The sequence below is a fragment of the Thermobia domestica genome, chromosome 13 (assembly GCF_964235325.1).
Source record: "Thermobia domestica chromosome 13, izTheDome1.hap1.1, whole genome shotgun sequence".
In the NCBI taxonomy this organism is placed as follows: Eukaryota; Metazoa; Arthropoda; class Insecta; order Zygentoma; family Lepismatidae; genus Thermobia; species Thermobia domestica.
In genome coordinates, this window is record NC_137466.1 from 87,913,618 (window position 1) to 87,927,846 (window position 14,229).

At 34.4% G+C, this 14,229-nt stretch overlaps 1 protein-coding gene across 1 annotated transcript in view; it reads left to right on the plus strand.

Annotated features, from left to right (window-relative positions):
• Nucleotides 1-830: 830 nt before the first annotated feature.
• LOC145669231 (uncharacterized) overlaps nucleotides 831-14,229 on the plus strand; it is a 66,222-nt gene continuing 52,823 nt past the window's right edge. The window contains exon 1 of the mRNA XM_081737559.1: nucleotides 831-1,352. The gene's annotated coding sequence lies outside the window, so the exon portion shown is untranslated. The remainder of the gene's footprint in view (nucleotides 1,353-14,229) is intronic.

The window sequence follows — 14,229 nt, forward strand, 5'->3', positions numbered from 1 at the left end:
GCGACAAACGACGGAAATATTTCTTGGGCGACCTAAGGAGTCGATATCTGACATCTTCCACAACATCCGCCTGCAGGGTCCGATGTTTCCTTGTCTCATTCAGAAGAGATTCTGTTTCTTTCAATTTATTCACTAGCGACCATATTATGTTCCTATATGAGGCAGAACGTGAGGCAAATTTGTTCCTAAACGCCCTTTACTAGCAATAACAGATTCCGTTCTCCAAAAATTTTTAACGATAATCTTGTAACGGATCCTTCTGAATCAGTGACATTGATTGTTACAGTTATCGATCGTGTGTTTTTGTTAATAATACACGTTTTAAAAAAAAAGAATGATTAGCGTTTGCCTGGGTATGAATTTATTAATTTTCTATAGTGTACAACCGTATTCTCAAGCTGTACCGGGTATTCACCCTTATGTATATTTCCTTAGGTTGTAGTTCTCAGTTAAATGATTTGATTTATAAATAAGATAAATTAAAGGTAAATTTAAATTATATATATTGCTTAAGGACTGCACATGATTAGATATATTTTTTTTTAATTCCAACATTTATACTTTTAATCAAAATTTAGCTACAGTAACAAATGTGCAAGCTAAAATTTCTTTATCAGTATAGTGCATGCTGATTATATGTAATTATTTATATTTTAAACTTAGTCTATTTAAAAAAAAGAAATTAATTATTACGAATATTTAACTATTAATATTGCAAATGATGTCGAACAGTGCATAAACGTTGATGGCTGTAATTGCTTCTCTTAATCAGTGCTTGCCATTTATAAGTACGGGCAGTTGAAATTAATAGCAACAAAACAACTGACGATCGAAATTCAGAGAGAAAGTAAAGAAATAGTGCTGCATAAAATAGATATTTTATACATTTCTTGGATGAAATAATTTAGTATCAACATTTATTTAGGAATTACGGGAGTAAATTTTGAATGTTAAATATGATTCAAGGCAATAATGTTCTTACAGAGATAAATTCTAGTTTGTTCATAGCTCGGCATTAGTTGTTAGGTGTGACGTATGAATATAATTTTGAAAAACTATAATCGGTTTCTGCATTGGGATGAGTGCTGGGGGCATTCTATCTATGCAAAATTATTGATTGCAAGTTTGATCATGACAATAGAAGCAATGAAGTAATCTGAGTAGGACTTCGTACGTGAATTTCAGTGTAGATTATGGACTTTACACCAAGATGATGATTCGTTTGTAGTACTGTAATGTGGTGTTCCGACACCGTCGGATAATCTCTATCAGTCATGGGACTGTACTGCAGGCATAACGAGGAAGTTTATTTGGGACACGAACGGTGCTGGATGGTATAACCGTTTTATAAGGTAATCCCTAATCAATTATTTACTTCACAGGAGTTCGGATAGCTGCAGTGGGAATCCCAGGATGACTGATTAATACGGAAAATTTCGCAATAGGTTTAAATACAAAGTTTTTTTTTTAGTTCTTAGTGGTGGCACTAGCGGCACTGAAAATTAAAACTAATCAGTGATAAAGAAATTTCTATAAGCTTTATTTTTCGTGTGTATTTGAACAGTGTGATGATGATGATGATGATTCGTAGCTAATTACCGGTAGCGTCATGCACTTCAGGTTCATAGTGGGAATGTCTTATAGCTGTAATCGCGTGACAAATATAAATCCTCAATTTTCATAATATTCTAAATTCTTCAGTTGATTATTAAATTTTGTAATTAATGAATGCTAATGTACGAAATGAGCTTCGACGGTACCAATCATTCACAGTTGCCTGCCTCAGAAAAACCTCTATCTTGTTACCTTACGATTCATGCAATATTTAGAAATGAACCAACTTAAGAAAAGCAGATAATATTGTTATTATCATATTGTCTGGTTAGTGGTGCCATGCTGGAAATTGGGATTTATCTATAATCAGTTTCTAATGCAGTAATGAACGATTTTATTTTTTTTCGTTTAAGTCAATGCCTCACATTCCATATATGTTTTCTTCATGTAAATATATCATTCCTCATTAATTTCTTTTATTGTTGAATAATTATAGAATTTTCATACTAAGTAATAATTATTCGGAGAAGTAAATAGAGCTGGAAATATTGGTATATTGTATCGCCAATGTCATAAATCCACTGCTCTGCTCCTTCTTAACTCACGATAAATAATTTATTATTAGTAGTAATAATGTATGTGTCATTTAATGTTCGTGTGATGGCATGGCTTTTATAAACTTTGTAATATTCATCAGAATAAGTAATTATAGTGTAAGATGACCTTCAACCTAATCATTTTTTTTATACTGCAAGACAACCCTGAAGTATAATATCCCAGTTTCTTAGCAGGCGCTAGCAGGCCCTATTTATATGTATTAGGTCTAAGTAATGGATAAATGAAGATACGAGCTGCTATGTTGAGGCCAAACTCACTGTCTAGGCAACTGTTATGTATATAAGATGATGGATGTTTCTTTGTTATTTCTGAAACAATAAACATATTGAACAGGTTATTTTCCATTTCAATTTAAGCGCAGTTACAAATTTCTCAATGTAATTACCAACCTTCAGCATAAGATTTTTAATGAGAAAGACATAAAGATTTAATTTCACTGATGGAATTGTTGCTTAGGACAAGATCCTGGTAACTTCTGATCAATAAACGAGATTTCGCTTAATGTCAGTACAGTAGATTTCTTTCAAAATAATGAATAGTGTAAAATCAGTTTCTTTTACATTAAAATATAATTTCCATTTTTTTAGTCATAATTATTTAATATTTTAATTATTTATTTCTACTTTGGAATAATAATAATTATTATTATTATTGCTGTTATTATATTCTGTCGACCGGTAAAAAAAACAGAAAGAAATTATTGGTCGTAACAATCTCATGTTGCTCCAAAGACTACATTATCAGTGTTGCCAACAACCTCTGAAGAAAATAGGCTAGATGGCCTTCAGAAATAAGCTTTTTTTATGCCAAAAAAATGGCTAGATTTTGAACTGCTAACATATAACCCACATTGTAAATTTTAAATCACTTTTTTGTGTGTAGGGTTATAAGTGAATTACAGTAAAAAATGAAATTTTGGATTTTGTTCGCTTAAGACTAACAAGCAACATACATGACTTTAATTTACAATAAAAATCCATGAACAACTCATCTGCTTTGTGAAAGTCAACAGCCACATTATCAACTGAATTGGAATAAGCTATCATCGATGACGTCGCAGCAGCCGAAACGCTGGAACTAGATACACCATTGTTGAATTGTGGATTGGTTATGGATGTGTAATCTACCATTGTCCCAATTTTCAGTAGTACTTCTTTGAGCAGGTCATAGTCCTTACAAACATTTCTTATTTCTCCGTACACCCATATGAATCACGATTCCATTGAGAGTTTACAAGCTAATTAGATATTCTATTTGTTTTCCTTAATAAACAAAATCTCTGTGGCGTAAAGAACTGAACAGTTTATTAAATTTGTATTAGAAAACTTACACTCTTGCAATAACATGAGAAAATTAAAATAATTAAAAAGTAGGCCGTTATGGCAGTGATATTAAAAACAAATGTTTGTTGGGTAATAAAACACCCTCTATCTAGTTGAATCAATTAATACACTAATATATAATGACAAATAGGATAATATTTTAAAATTTCACTTTATTTTCAAAGTAAATATATTTTTCGAATTAATTTAAAGGCTAATAAAAAGCCAAAAATGGCGAAAGAGTTTCATAAAAATCAGCTATATTTAAGGCTATAAGCATTTTGTAGATTTGTATGGCTAAATGCCTCTCCAAATAGGTTAGATTTAGCGAAAAATAGGCTAAATTGGTATCACTGTACACTATTCTCACTGTGTCCTGATCATAGTCACACAGTAACACAAAACTGCACAGCACAATTCCCAACACAATTGTCTAGTTTCTTGTTTCTTATTGGCCTTGGCGAGGTTGTTATCTAACGAAGAAAATTCAAATCTCCACACCACACCACACCTCATTCCAATTGGGAGGTACACTGGCGAATATTTGCTGTTTTTCTTGAGGAGTGGCCGATATTATCCCAGATTAATTTAAACCAGTAAACATAGTTCCATAAAACTCCCATCCTTCCTTGATCATTTGCCACCAACCATATGAAAATCGGACTTCAATTAGAAAGTCTATATCCAAATGAAATCCGTGAGTTTAAAAAAAGCACCCTGTACAATTTAATAAGGTAAAGAGTATACAAATTATTGTAGATTATATAGAAGTATTATTATAAAATATTCTTGATGCTCTTTAGTTATTTTTAAAAATCTAATATGTATGTTGTTACATTAATACAAATATCATATTATTCAAGTAATCCGTATTGTACTTAAAATAAGAATGTCTAAGTCTTCTTGTAATGTTCTAACAGTTCACAGTTGCCCTAATAAGTACGTCTACTTGTGCTGTCTTACTCTATCGTCAATAGGTATTATTTTTATAGTGTGCATTGAATTTTAAGTTTATACGGTGTGGTGTCAAGAAAGTCATTATTGTGTGTACTCATTATAAAACGTTATGGTACTCAACGAAGATATAATCATAGGATATTAAACCATAATATATATTAATTCCTCCTTTTATGTACAGCGTACTTTTAGTTGCAACGAAATTTTATTTCAGAAATCCGCTATATGCAAGTATCAGTGAACGCAGAATTTCACTCAGGTAACTGGTAGGGGAAAAGCTATTTGGGCATACCAAAAATGTGAAACAGTAATGCAAGGCGAAATTTCCGGGAGTAGGTAGCAATAATTTCGATTGGATAGGCTTGCGATAGAATGGGATTCAATAGCAAGGTTTGTTTCTCCGGCGACGAACCTTTCAATTTCATAAGTCATACTATTCTGAGTACGTTATACAGTATATTAACAAGCAGTTTACTTCAATTGAAATAGAACTGCAGTGTCACGATATGGATACAAATAGTCAAACAACACGTTTCTTTAAAGGAAACACACTGGTGAATGCGCATTTAAGAACATTCCATTCAGATTAATGTATCGACTTGAACAGAAAATCGCACCACAGAATGCATGCTGGTCTTAGTTTGAAGGTCCCAGCACACCGCCCGCAACAGAGAACAGGTTGATCGTAGTATCTGCAGAATGTAAGTTGCTACCAGTCAGAAAAATTCATTCATCATGACGAATGTATTATAGTTGCGTTTACGAATGTTTTGCGTATGGATTTCAGTTTTTATCTACAATGCCAGGACGCCATAGCAAACGCCTGATGTGAAATTACTATCGCTTTGGTGAAGGAGGTCACACAAGCTTATTTACGTCTTTTGTTCACATGAATTCTGTATTAAAGGTTTTCCCAATCATCCCCCTCACCTGGAAGTATATACATGCTTTGCCAACCTCTGCTTGAGCTTGTGAATGACTCAAGTAGAAGGATTGGTAACAACGTGTTTGGTCGCGTCCGAACTATCCAAAAAAAATAAAGATTAGCAAAAAGTGTTGATTTTTACCTTTCTCGCCTGAATGAAAAGTTTGTCGCGAGGGATAGTTCACTACACAAGCACAATTAAGACTGGGTACGTTCCGCGACCTACTCTCGCGTCAATGTTTAAAACTAAGGACAACAACAACAAAAAGAAATAATAAGGGTAGCACAAGATTGAAATGCCGGGACTTAGTTATTAACTGTTCATATTTAACAAAAAGCAAAATTTATAATCTTACATGCACTGGTCTCTACATGGGAAGTTTTGGTATCAATGTACACATGAACTGAAATGAACAACAAACATTAAACATGAGCATCGTAAGACAACATTCTCATCATTCGTATCAAACACACACATTAGAGTTCGTATTTTAAATGACAACTTTTCTTTATGAAATTTCCTAACTAGCTAAACACTGTTGAAGAATATTAAATTATATACAGAAAGTAATTAAACGCATGCGATTTTGCTTTGTGGTGGCCCGCTAATCGTACGTCTACATTTATTATTATTATTATTATTTTTAAGTCGACGTTCGCAATTAGTGGAAGGCGATGTAACTAGCGTATAAATCACAATTCGAAAAACACGATCACTCTCACATTAAACTGTTGATATATTCCTGGGTCCGGCGGATTTTGGATAATGCTCGCATGAATCACTCGCTGATTGCTCCTATCACATCAATTTACGTACTTACAGTTTCGTTGTCCAAGGGATGGTAAGCTGGTTCCGTTATCTTCTCTGGCATGCTAAGTTCCAATTCGACAAAATTTCCTTATTTTTGAACTTTCCTTGATAATACTGCAACTATTGCATTCAGTCGTCACTCACACGTGTTAAAATTACTTGTCTACACCAACTAGGCATCGATGTTCTATTAAAATTGCACTTTTGCCAACAAAATGTCTCGCGGCTCGGGATACGTGGTGTACTCTTCAAATCCCAGATCCCGATTACTTGGCGCACTTCTTGATTGCACAAAGCATGTGAGTAGAGTATACTTGGGACGTAACACAGTTTCTGATTGGTCAGTAATTGAAAAGTTGTCCAATCACCACTAACTTTAGGAAATCACCGGAAATGCGAAATGATCCAGTAGTTTCTGGAATGTTCTCAAAGCTACACAACCGGAAGTTCCAATGTCTTCGAGACAAAGAACCATTGCTCTGCACACACACACATTCACAAGGAAAGTCAGTTTGTGGCGTCGAGGAGATGTCATGTGCTGAAAGAGCGTGATCATAGTTGCCAACTGCTAGGTTCATTACCCAAAGTCGATTATGAATTTAATAAAATGTGCGCATTAATTTTTCTTGCTTCGATGGTCGATAGCAAATGGCGCCCACAGAGAATTGGCAATATTGTATCAAGATTGACGAAGAACTCTGGACCGTTTATATGTGGTCCTTGATTTTGACGCACCCTGTATATAGTTTGATTCCACTGTCTTATGGTAACGGTGAACACAATGTCTCCTTGCGGGGATAAATACGCCACTATAACACTACATGGGAGCAGCTTGGGATAAATGTGAAACATTAGGAGTATAATTTAGAGGAACTATTTATTTTTGGCACTGTTGAAGGAGCACTATTGGTGGAGCATTATTTACGAAGCACTAGTAACGCTACTTTGCACTATTTCATACGCCTTGCTATTACTTTGAGTAATAGGTCTTTACACCTGTATGTTTGGCCACCCCTTTTTTCTAAATCGATAACTAATAAAAATAGTAAAGTAAAAATGTAAAAATTCGACAAGAAAAAGAATATCTAATTCAATGGTATCTGCATAATTATTGAACTGAACTATATTTCGGGCATTACTAACTAGCCTTCTTCAGTGATTTACTTACATATATTTCTTCAGTATATTCACTAATAAACACCACATTTATCTAAGAATTTAAAAATATGAATTAACACATGACACAAATTACTTAAGCTACGGTAATATGTTTTATAAAGTTATCAAAATATTTACAAAGTTATTAACTACTAAAATGAACAAACTTTTCGTCTATATGGTACATACATTACTTATGTTTTCTGCTTTAATTATCATAAACTAAAATAAAAATATGAAGAATGTGTATCAATACAAATTCCCTGAAGAACTTGACTATTCATTACTAAATGAGTGAATGTTTTATCAGACATTCTTATGCACCATAGCGACTAAGTTACACGGAATATAAATTAGATTGATATATTGAAAAACTAGTATATACTATATTGAAGCTAAACAAAATCTACTGTAGTATGTATATACGTTTCAATACAACAAAATACAATGACTTTTGGATTATAGCTACGAAATTTATGAAACGTTACATAAAAACCTAACATGTAAACATAAAATGGTATATGATTAAATCCAAATCTTATATTTGTTCACTAAATACATAAAGCAAATATATCCATGAAGTTTATAAAGTTTGATATTAATAGTAATCTGCGCGTGCAATAGATGGCGTTTTGATCTTCCTACATATTATCTTTTTGTATCGGATAATTGAACGATTCATACATACGCTTGCTTTGCGTAACTTAACTAATAAACTATCAAACATTTAAATACATATATACACGTGTGAGTTAAACGGCGGTTAAGCCTTACATAGCGCTACCCTGTGTGTCATTGGTTGACAAAACAGGTCGTAAGTCATTAATTAAACAAAAATGTAGGTTAATGATTTGATCCCGAAGATCAATAAGCGCTGACTTACTATTTCACATAGCTAGAGTGTGCGGGGTTGCTGAACTCCCCGACGATTTGAATAAATCGCTCCTGCACTAAGTCCTAATCCCTCCCAGCTAAATGCTTCAAACATTACAGCTATGTCATAATCGGGTAAATTGTTCCAACCCCAATTGGACTGTCAGTATCTAGACCTATAGAAGGTATTTCAAGAAAATAAACATATGAATAGGACAATAAGGATACCCTGGGGGAGGGAAGTTCGATACTACAGTCCTGCATCTCAATACCATTAATCACTTATTAATAATTAATTATTTTCGGGTCGCTCATACCTACAAAATTAGTAGGTTTACAATTACATCCACTAAAAGAGCGCCAGCCGATACGAAGATGTGCGGCCTATCTGGCAAAATGCACTTATCAACTCCAGGTATATAGTCACATCCGAGATTAAAGTCACAATCGAGTAAATCTTCCACCAATCTGACACCACAATTATCTACAACTTGAAATGACAATTTTCCAGTAGACTGATAGAATTATGAATGCGTAAGGGAACGCTAATCAGCTTTGAGCACGAACGTATCATGCTTAACTTTCTTTCTTTCTTTTAAATGAGTAATGAAAAATAAATAACAGAGTGGTAATGACCTCAACGAAACAAGAAAATAAGGTCGATACTACGAGTCCGACCATGATAATCAGTGGGTTGAAAATTATACAATGTTCAATTAAGAACCAACAGACTCTTTTCATACAAGAAAGATCGAAAAGAACTGAAATTGGAAAATTTTCACATTCTGAATTAATCGTTACATCCAACAAACATCATTTAAAAATTAGAATGTCACATCCATGGTTTACTTGATTCTACTTTAAACAATTATTATCCACGTTTTTCATTCCCGAGAATAAATTTATTTTAAAACGATATTTATCAAATTTTTACTCAAGATCGTCGACATTCATGAATTCAAGGCTGATGATAATTCTGATTATCGAATTTCCATGATGTTCGTATTATATTTATTTTCCTTTTTTTGTGAGCCAATTTTATCCTAGGTAATCGCTACCTAATTAAAACAAACACTTTACATATCGATACCAAATTGTGCCGGTTATATTGGTAGTTCAGTTTCCGCGAAATATTATAACAAAGCTTACAATATATTATATTTTCTAACAATACTCCATGCATTTCTTATTATTTTATTTCACGGAAACAGGACTACATGAAGGAAAGAAGAAAAAAGTGGTTTATTAAAATCCAAACAAATGCAATTTATCATTTCCTTTAAGTCAATAAAAAATGAATATCTAATAAAAACATGAAATTTTTAAGCGTCAAGTAAATATCTTGTTCTTAAATAAATATATTTAAAATGTCACAAGCCGAAATGGAATTTAGAAGTGTGTGTGTCTAAAGGCCAAATTCACACACTAGCTGAGGCCCAATCGGACGCCATCCCGATTTCGTCACTTTAATTTTGAAAGAAAATAGTAGCGACGCCTCTAAGGGTTAAATTACATTTTAACCTCTTCATTCTTCTTAACTCGTAACGTTATTATATTAAATTATACTAGATTTCGAACTCTATTACTGTGACGATAAATACTTATTAATTTTACATAGTGTCTATACAGGTGAATAAATTTGTAACCAGATTTATTATTTTCAACCTTATTTTCTCTTACTTTTTTTTAATCACATTTAATAATATTTAGAATTTTGACATTTTAGTGTATAACCAATCTAATTTTCATGGATTTATCATGCTCTTACGTAGGTTCAATGACAAAGACGTTAAATGGAAAAGAATATTAACCAAGAAAAAAACACTTTTTTTTTCAAGACATATTCTAACATAGAATTGTGTTTACATGTTTGCACCAACAAACTAAACAAAAGAAATATTTGCCAATAATTTTAAGTATGCATGTATTCATACTCGTAATGTACGTTTTCTAAAGATCCTATCAAAATCTCTAAAGGTACCTAACCAATCTCTAAAATTCCTATTAAGAACTTCAAATAGGGTTAACAGGTTTCAAAATTCACATTTCTTAATATTATGATAATAAAACAACACAGAAATGATATCGGCGTAACTTTATTCAGATGTCCTCTCCTTTATCCTGAAACAAACAAATACACAAACAAAACATTGAAATTCCGTGACTGTGGTGGTGTCCACACAAAAAATAGTAATGGTTGAAAATGGGTTATGGTTATAAAATTTTGAATCAAAGCACATTCGCGAACTAATTTCAATTTATCTTTACCTTTCTTTTCCCTTAATCGTTCTTCCTGGATCCTTTCCTTCTCCTGGTCATCCTCAACCTGAACTAATCCTGAAATAAAATTTAATTAAACATGTTTATTATCTCACGTACCTGTTGTAATGGTGAGAAATGTGGTTGGATGGATGGATGGTCTTCTTTGGTAAGCTGTAAGAGAAATCCCTAAATATACGGATTGGTGGGGTGCTTAGCTCTCTTTTATTTTCTTTTTTTTTCAATGAAGCAATTGTAATCCACTGGAAAAATTAGTCATAATGGCTTTAATACATTCGTCGGACCATTCGGTGGAGTCTTTGCAATAATGTGTGATATACAAATCACCCAACTTATGCAAAAAGTATTCTAAGCGATCACAGTGTTGCAACTTAACACAAGTCTGTTTTAACAATGTTTCCGAATTATCTTCATTGGTTTCATCAGGCTGATTAACAATATCTACTTCTGGGTACAACAATGGTAATAGCTTTTCATGCGTTGATGGATGATAAGGAACATCTTTGAGTTTAGCTACTTGTTCTTCAGGTAAATGTTTTCTGGCCATAAGAATCCAAGTATTATAGGTCTTTGGGGTGGGGTTCCAAATTCTTACTCTGTCCATGGAGTGGAAACCAATAATCTGACCATTGTATGGGTCCCATAATTCAACAGCACGATCGTTACTAGTGACTGAAGTACAAACATACGGCCCCCGAAATATTTCAAAGAACTTTGCTATTTCCTTCTTAACGAGACTGCTTACATTTCGTTGCCTAACAAACACTAGGTCTCCCTTAACAACGAGTCTCTTTCCCTGTTGGGTTTGATTCCATTTTTCATTACGTGCGGCAATCTTCCGTTTTCTACGTAAATCGGCCATAACAAGTTTATTACTCCAATTAATCGAATCTTCAGTCGTAATCGCCTCCTGTACGTTTATACCAAAATGTGTGAATATGGGTCGCGACGAATTGATGTTTAAATGCAAACTGGCAGGAGAAACACCAAGACTTTGGGAGATAGAATAATTATACAACAACACTGCTTGGGTCAGATATTCAGCCCACTCTTTATGAGATGACGAACACAAAGTTCTGAGGGTTTGTACTAGGTTCTTATTAACATTTTCCACTAACGATGCCATGGGATGGTATGGGGTAGTGTGACGAACAACTACATTATACTTTTTCATAGCCTTTAGAAACGGTTTCGAATGAAACACAGCTGCATTGTCAGTGATAATTACTCGCACTAATCCTAACATGGGGAAATAAAATTCTTCCAGACATCTTACTACGGCCTTCGCTGTTGATGTACGCAATGCAAACGCAGTACAATACCGGGTATAAAGATCCATTATTACTAAAGCGAATCTTTTCTGAGCTTGGCCGGTAGGGTAACTTCCTAGAAAATCTATGCTAATTGCGTCACGAGTTGCATTTACTGGTATTGTATTCATCAACTTAGCAGGTGGATGTTGGTCTGGTTTCATACGTTGGCAGGTAATACAATCGCGAATGAAGTTCTTGACAGCTGTTCGCAATCCTTTCCAATGGAACGCTTTAGATATTATAGAAAAAGTCCTTTCAACGCCTGGGTGGTGAATGTCGGTATGGTACGCAACTAAAATATTCTGTGTAAGTGCTGGAGGAACGCAAATTTTCCATTGATCTGGCTGGTGAAAATCTCGAACTAACAAAATATGATTATCTAATTTGTAAAACTTTTTCCACGATCTACCATTCTTATATTCCGTCTCGTCTACTGTACCCTCCAAAACAGCAATGACGTTAGAGTAATCGGAACATTCACGTTGGAGTGCAGCTAACCTTTCAGGTGTTATGTTCATAACTTCTTCCTGTAACACTTGGAAAGTGTGAACTTTCAGTAGGCGGTGTTCGTGGGTGGGGAAGAGCCTACTCAATGTATCGCTTATAGTGTTTTCAGAACCTGGTATGTATTGAACCTCATAACTTAATTCTTGCAATTCGACGGCTCATCTGAGTAAACGATTATTCCAGGGTTTAACGCGATCTAAATACGACAAAGCACGGTGATCTGTGACAATAATCACGTGATTGCCCAACAACATTGATTTCCATTTCCTAATGGCAAAGATGACCCCAAGACACTCGGCTTCTGTGGTTGAATATTTCTGTTCGGTAGGGGTTAACGTTCTACTTATGCATTGTATAATTCGTTTTTCGTCGCCGTGTTTTTGCCAGAGGACACTTTCTATTCCGGATTGTGCAGCATCAGATTGCACATAAAATTCTTTTGTGAAATCTGGATGAGCTAGCATGATGTTGTTACAAATATCTTGCTTAATCTGATTAAATGCCGTTTCGCATTGTTCACTCCACTGCCATTTCTTTTTCTGTTTCAATAAATCATATAAGGGAGCGGTTTTCATAGCAAAGTTGGGAACAAATGACCTAGACCAAGAGAATAACCCGAACACTGAACGCAAAGTTTTAATATTGGTTGGTTTTGGTAAATCCCGTACAGCTGTTATACTGCGTTCATCTTTTCGTATACCGTCCTTGCTAACTACATATCCTAGAAATGGGACTTCATTGGCACAAAACAGACATTTATCTATATTTAAAGTGATTCCGTGTTCTTTGAATTTCTGAAACACTTCAGCTAATAATTGTAAATGTTCTTCGAAACTATTGGTCATTACCAAATTGTCATCTACGTATCGAATGATTTTACTATGCAACTCGGGCCCCAAGACATGTGCCATCATCGCGTTTAAAGCGGATGATCCATTTCGATATCCAAACGCCACTCACTGATATTGATAACATAAACCTTCGAAATTAAAAGCAAAATATGGTTGAGAATCTGGATGAAGTTCAGTTTGCAGATAACTTTGTTGAAAATCAATAACCGTGATAAATTTCTTTCCTTGCAACTTCGCGAGCAAATCTTCAATGCGCTCTGGTCTAACCTGTCGTAATACGGAATGCCCATTCACCATGCGTAAATGGATACAAAGACGGAATTGATTATTCTTTTTGGGTACGACTAAAAGTGGGTTGCTGTGTACACTTTGGCTTGGTTTTATGATTTGCAACTGGAGTAATTTTTGAAGTTCGTTCCTAACAAATGGAATGGCCTTATAAGGGATGGGATATTGTTTCCTTACTAATGCTTCCGTAGTGTTAATTTCTGACATATATAAATCCTTTACACTTCCCGGGGTAGTTAGTGAATATTTCCCTATATTTAAATAGCAAGTCTAACAACTGATTTCGCTGGGACTGAGTTAACCCATCTGCCCTCTGAACTGCATTAATGATCTGCTCATCTGTGGCCACCTGCTTTCGGAAGGTTTCTCCTTCGTTAACTCCTACACGGTTAATATGCTGATGTTCTTTAATATTGCTGCTGTCATTTGTTTCCTCATCACTATCATCCGACGTGGATTGCACCGGAAGGGGGAGTAGCGATACAACGATTCTAATGTTTTCGTGTTCCAATGAAAACGTTCCCTGACTAAAATCAACGATACTCTGTAATTGTGAAAGCGCGTTGACACCCAAAATAAAACGTTCGTTCAAATCTTGCACGACATATAACTCGAGTGAAAACGTTAATACGTCAATCTGAACTGGTACTATAGTTTTACCCTTGCACTTTCTTTTAAAACGACCACTATAATCGACCAGAAGAACGTCGTCAGCTGATTGTAACCTGGGTGCGGAAAGGTCTTTGCTTATTTCTTTCCAAAATTCGTACGA